Source organism: Falco rusticolus, chromosome W (assembly GCF_015220075.1).
Source record: "Falco rusticolus isolate bFalRus1 chromosome W, bFalRus1.pri, whole genome shotgun sequence".
NCBI lineage: Eukaryota > Metazoa > Chordata > Aves > Falconiformes > Falconidae > Falco > Falco rusticolus.
Genome location: NC_051209.1, coordinates 11770222 through 11777460, shown reverse-complemented (window position 1 = coordinate 11777460; position 7239 = coordinate 11770222).

Sequence of the window (7239 nt, the reverse complement as noted above, 5' to 3'; positions counted from 1 at the left end):
TATTGTGTAACAAGGACAGCCAAGACAGTGTATTTTGCTTTACTTCAGATAAGCTGAGAGCGATGTGCATTTTTGTCCAGCCAGCTGGACTATGTCTATGTGACCCTTTTCAGCTAGCCAGTTATCCACAATTCCCCCGTTTTTATTTTGGGCGACATAGGCTTGGTTGACCATTTTCAATAACAGCGTTTTAACACAGGAAAATACACAGCCAACTTATAAAATCTCAGTTCAGAAGTATAATTCCAGAAATACTTGAAAAATAAAGTTAGCTTGAAGCTTTAATTTAGATGCTCTTTCTGTTCCAGTGATAAAAGTTTAAAAAATTCAAAGGTAATTTTAAAGTTCTGAACATGGACTAATGCAAGCTCAAAACCCAAAAGAAACCAAACTGATGTTTGACTAGGAATATTTGCAAATATTTTAGTGGAAAATCCCTGACCATTAACAATTTTCTGTCCAAATAACAACTGCCCTTATGCAACCAACCAGTCCATACATTTTCTGAAGAATACCTCATTGATATCAAAGAATTAACAAAGGGAAAAAATTAGTTCTAAGCTATATACATTCATAAGGATTTTTCAATAGTTACATACAGATTTACACACTAAGCCATAATGGCTTGTAGGTGATACACACAAGAAGAGTACGTTGCTTATCTGTCTGAATGTCTATGCTAAATTTGACAACTATGCCACAAGCCAAGCCTACATGGGTGCTGTGTGTTATGCACGTTCCTTAACAAACAGAAGTATAATAGACAAATTCCCAAGATCTAGTCCCCAACCTAATTATATTATTTTGTAGCCAATTAAGGAAAATAACACAAATGTGCATACCTACATGTGCACACACCTTTTAGTTCAGAACCAATCTGTGATAAAAGGCCTTAGCCTTATGGCATCATCGAATCTTAACGAGTACAGTAATTAAAAATGCAGTCTTACTGTAAGTGCGATTTATGCTGACATTCCCTCAATGCTAAAAAATATAATTCTCACAATAGCAGTTGACTTCCATAACACTATGTAAGCAAAAGAGGCTTAAGATGGGTTTTCTGAATACTAACAATTTATTTTAGACTGTCTAAACTCAGGTCTTGAAAGATTTCACTCTGCCAGACATAGAAACACTGTTGCACTCCAGTTGTGATATCCCTTTTCCCAAGTTGTCACATGCACATCTCGCTCAAGCAACATTATTGTTAAAGTTTCTCTCTGCTACATAAAAGCATATTGCACTTGTAGATAAAAGACAGCACCCTTACTTAGTTATTACCTTATTACCTCATAACTCTTAGTATACCTTGTATCTCTGATTTCATCACTTCAAAAATTCACCAGAAGCAGATAAAACCACAGCTCAGACTAAACTACACCTTAACTGCTGATTCAAATAAAGGCATTCTCTTCAGATATGCCTAATGCTTACAAATAATTTTGGCTGGTTTTGATCAAAACCTATTATTACAATAATGATCAAAAATAATAATCCCGTTTGCAAAATGCCTTTAAGCCAGCCTCCTAGTCCCAACCAATTTCCACATTCAGAATACAGCATAAATACAGAATACAGAATAAATTATCTCCATCAAGGCAAAAAGGCTTCTCTTTAAGCACAGAGATGTTTGCTAGTTCAAGGCAGAAACCCATTTCTTGTAGGGACATCTGAAGCACTTTTTTTTTTGGTGGGTTTGTAATCAATTCCGTATTTTTCCTTGAAGCTTAAGCTGTTCCTCTTGTTTCAGGAGTGTTTCCAACTCTGATTTGTCGAATAGGTCCGTATTTCCCAAAATATCATACATTTCCTCCGCTGTGATTTTATACGGCAGGTTCCGAATATAAAGGACCCGACTGACCTCTGGGGGCAGCCAGATGTTAGCTCGCTTGGCCGCTTGCATCGCCATGGCGCCGATCGGAGGGGGGGGGGGGGGGTGCCGCCTTGGAGAGAAACCGCGGCCGGGAAGGGGCCTGCCGGGCGCGCGCCGCCGCTCGCCGCTGCCGCGGGGGTCCCGGATGCTATCCCATACGCTAATAACCCGGGTAATTCCTTTTTACAATCTATGTCCCGAACGCTCCGCTTTTCTAAAAAGCATATGAGCGAATCGTACGTCGCTTGTCTCTCCATACCTTCGTCAGCGCTGTTGCAGCCTTTGCGAGACTTCGGCGACGCGTGGCCGGCGGGGACCCTCTGTAGGTGCTCCCGGGCGCGGGGACTGTGCCCTTCCGCCTCCTGCGCTGCTTTCAGGACCGGTACCCGAATCTCCGTCGAACCGTGGCTCGCAGGTTCAGCCTCTCTAGGGTCCCTGTTCGGGCGCCATTTGTCGCGACGGAGGGAAGACACAGTCACTCAATATGAGTGATCAGCAGACTTCGTTTATTGTCTCTTACAGTCACCTTTTATGCCTTCTTATAATTAGCTCATACATATTACAAAAGTTAAGCTCATTATTGGTTAGTTGCCTAAATGCCAAGCCCGCCCCTAGTTTCTCTTCTGTAGTTTTCTGTTCCCACCTGCAACATTCTTTTCCCACCAAAATCTTCCTGTTATTGTGTAACAAGGACAGCCAAAGACAGTGTATTTTGCTTTACTTCAGATAAGCTGAGAGCGATGTGCATTTTTGTCCAGCCAGCTGGACTATGTCTATGTGACCCTTTTCAGCTAGCCAGTTATCCACAACTAGGCACTGGTTTACACTAAGCATCTTGTTTATATGGCTAAAGTGCTGTGGGAGAAATTTCAATGTGACCTAAAGGATATAAACTTTATATGTTTTTAAGATAACCTCTGGTCCCACTTTCTCTGTGTACAACTCCTTCCAGTACTGACTGCTCAAATTCCCTGCCTGCTCCTGAGAAACACAGAGGACTTGCCTGGATGAACCAATACATCAGTCCTGTTTTCTTAGGATATGTATTTTGTTTCAGGGCATACTGGACTTACTCTAATTAACATGTCTTATTTATCTAGAGGAACCTACAAAGATTGAAACCCCATTGTTGTAGATGCTGGTTAATATTATATAATGTTATATCTGCCTATAGCACCTAGTGGTTTTAATATGAATAGTTCCTCTGTGTAAATACAGCATTTAGAGCCTTAACTAATAGTGTGATGTATTTGGATGTTGCATCCAAAGTAGAATATTTTTCTGAGCTGCCATTACACTGAAGGTTGTAGACTGCAGACAAACATTTTTACAGCCAGGTCAGGTGGCTGAGATGACACAGTGATAAAGAGCAGTTGTGCTCATTCTTCACTAGAGCTGACAGTGCTAATAGAACAAATGTAATGGCATAGATGCAGAAGAACTAGTAGCGGTTCTAAAGTTGGCAAGGCATTCATGGGTATAGTGTTGCTCTTTGGGTACCCCCATTTGTCTGAGCCCAGCTGTGACTGGTGTTTCGTTTCTTCACTGAGCCTGGCAGTTTCCATGAGATAGTATAGATGTCTACCTAGAAATAATGTCCACTCCTCTGTGGCCATGTCCTATATATGACCCCCGCCCTAATAGTCTGTATTCTAATTATAGATACCCTCAAGACTTGCCACATGGTGCCCACTGGAGGAAGCCAGCTTCTGGCTTCTCCCACTGCAATACATAGCTTTGGGATATGCCTTTATTTCAATCACCAACAAGAGCATCTGGTCTCTGGAGTGTGGAAGGGACTTTCCAAGGAGACTTGCTAACTGGTTATAGAATAGACTGGTAGTGGTTCCCGGACATAAAGGTAAAAAAATTACCTGCCTTACAAGCACAGCAAGTTAAATGCATTACTCTGAGTAACTCATGCCAGTATACAAAATGCATTATATGTGCTTTTTAGCACTTATTTTAAGAAAGAATGAATACATACATAACTGGAAAATTGTCTGTGGATTTGAAAAGTAAAAGGTGAAATGAATGTATTGTGTCAAAGAATAAAATGCTTACATACAGGTAGGTAATACAAATATACTTGAAATAGCCTGCTGAGGTAGTCCTCTATTTTATATTGCTCTGTATAAGAATATGCAGCTAGAACACGGTATGATAAAAGGGGAACTGTTACAGTCAAACTGTATTGTGACGGGAGACATTTCACACATTAAAACCCTAAGGACAAGAAGCTGCCTTTGGAAGAAAATGGTCTTGTGCTACAGTCTTTAAGGGAAGCAGACCTCTGCTCTCATGTATTCACAAGCATATGCTGCTTCATCTGAGATGGAAGTCAGACAAGAAAAGATGCTTTAACCTCATGGATGTGTCTCTGAGAAAGCTGTAGGTTCCCAGCTCCATGGTCAGTGTTGACACTATAACTTGCTCTGTTGGAGTCTCACTCCAGTAGTTTTGTTTGTCATCATCTTTCTGTATCTGGAAACCCATTTTTATTCTGCAATATGGAGCATATCAACAGATCCGCTACTGGGTGAAATGTGGAGATATGCTGTATAAAACTGACTCAGTGTCACGTGACCCTCAATGTTTGAAAGTGATACCAGCTTCCTAGCTGCAGCTAAATCACATAGATATGCCACTTCAGTCGATAAAATAGCAAAACACATATGGACTATGGAATATGTCTTTCTGTTTTAAAGAGACAATGATTGATACCCACTACTGTCTGGATTTCTGTTTGCTTTGGTTTGGTTTTGTTCTTTTAGTATGTTTAATACCAAATTGGTATCCCACAATTTAAAATAGTCAAATATTACACATAGAGCTGTATTTTTCTTCCAGATCTGGTATTTTTTTTAAAGTAATAGGAAATTTTAAATAAAGTGCTTGAAGTCTAAAACTAGAACGTACTTCCTGATGGTGTGTGCCATTTGTTACCTACTAATACTCAGGTTTTATTCAAGTCCTATCTTCAAGTTTTAAATGAGGTTTCAGTGATGCACAAACCCTTAGGCTGGCCCTTTGTCCAAGGCAAGATGTCACTCCTAGCATAAAAGAAATACATATCCATGTGCATTACTTCAGACCAATTTAAGAACTTTAATGACAGCAAAGTGGTTCAGAAGGTTCTTACATAGTCTGTCTTCACTGAGTGAAATGTTAATCTGAAGACTGCACAATGAGTCATGAAGTGAGTTCATGAAGTAAGTAGATTTTCATAAGGCAAGGCAATAAGACATAACATTTTAGAGACGAAGCTTTGTCATCCTACACCAGAGATCACAGAATCACATAATAGCTGAGGTTGGAAGGGACCTCTGGAGGTCATCTGGTCCAACTCCCCTGCTCAAGCAGGGCCACTTAGAGCAGGTTGCCCAGGACCATGTCTAGATGGCTTTTGAATATCTCCAAGGAGGGAGACTCCACAACCTCTCTGGGCAACCTGTGCCAGTGCTTGGTCACTCTCACAGTAAAAAAGTGTTCCTGTAGCATGATGAAGTCAAGAATATGCAACCAATATTATAGCAAATACAATACCATTTTGTACCTCACCTGATGTCTTCCCAGTGTGACCTATCATTACTCTCAGTACTCCCACTCCCTCATATGTGGCCCTAGACTCCTCATTTCCTGCAGTCAGCAACTCTACCATCCCCACATGGTTCAGCCTTTACCTCCCAGACTCACCTCCTTGTGTTGCTCCTTTATGACAACTCAGCAGAGCACGCAGCAGCAGCACAGGCACAGAGGGACAATCAGCATGTCATCCTGACCCTAGCAGAGCAGATGTGTCATTCTGCAGCCACTGACCGTGACATTAGTCAGGAGCCCTGTATATCCCTGCAAGAGCCAAGACGTGTGGTTCATAAAGACAACTCCCCTTCCCCCATATTTTTAGACAGGGAGATATCCTCATCCCTAACAAAAGTATCCTCAAGCTGGCACTGCTGGAGGAGCTCCTCCTGCAGCAGTAATATAGCAAAAGCCAGGAGCATGAGAGTGCTGTACCTCAGTGAGCAGCAAGGGACTCAGACTCAGGGAAAGACATTTTAAGAGGGGAAATACCTACTTTACTTTTTAAAGATGGCAAGGTTTATGTTTAACTACATGCTAATAAAAATTACTTGGCTGACATTCATTTCAAGTATTTTAAATTATATTACTTCAATTTTAATGGCTATTTTTAAACAACAAAAGCAAAGGGTTTTTTGCTTGTGGTGAAATATCCATTCCATTTGGTATTTCTGCTGTTTCCTACTCCTCCCACTTCCCCCATAGAAAAGGGGGAGTTAAATATTTTTTAAAAAAATAAAGCAACACTATTGCTTTTAAAAATAGCATTTTCTTTCACTTTCAACTTTCTCAAAGTGAGATAAAAATAACACCAAGCAATATTTTGCTTTAGTTTTTAATGGAAAAAGTTAATATTTTTTTTTCAGAGTAATTTCTCCCTTTTTGTTCAGTGAAAAAAAAGTTAGAAGTAAAAAAAGGAGGAAAATGGAAAAATACTTTCTTTCACTTTAGTGAATATGAAATGGATAAAAAAAGGGAATTTCCTCTTGACTATTAAAAAAAGACAAATTCGAAATTAATTATTTTGAATAAATTTATCCTGAAATTTGTTATGCAAAACACATAGTTTTACATGAAAATAAAAATATTTCTTCTCCACTGTTGGAGAGAAAATAGAGCAGTTTTAAGTAATTAGATCCTGTTTTCTAATTGGGATGACACTTAGAAATCAGTGATAAATGATAATAAAGACATTGAAAGCAATGATATCCATTGTACTGCAAAGCTGGATGTATAATTAAAACATCATCATCAACAAAACTAATGGCAAAAGACTGTGAAACATCAGGCAGTAGTTTTGAGTTTCCATTGAGCAGTTTTGAACCCTTCTGAACAAGAGAGAGAGTAATGGTCTGTTGATATGGAATATAGTTTGGGTTTAAGGCAGTGGGTTCTATTGTTTTTTAATTCTTGTTGAAGGACTACAAGTTACAGAATTATATTTGGCTTCTAGGGACAAAATATAATTTCTCTCCTATCACACCAGCCTGAGGAGCACTGCTGTGCAGAGGCTGAACATATGCTTCTTTTCAAGCCAGTTTTAGAGCTCACTCAAGAGGGAGATAAATCAATCCATGGGGTTTCAATTGCTACATTTATACTATCATATGCTTAATTATCAGGATGGCTAGAAGCTGAGAGTTCCTGCAAGGTGGTGTTGGCCACCATACAGCCTACATTCAGCCTAGGCACAGGCTGCTTGAAACCCATCTGCCCTTGTAGCACACCCTATCAGTGGCCCCATTGGAAGACCATCAGCTGTCTTGTATGTCAGGTGTTAGTCT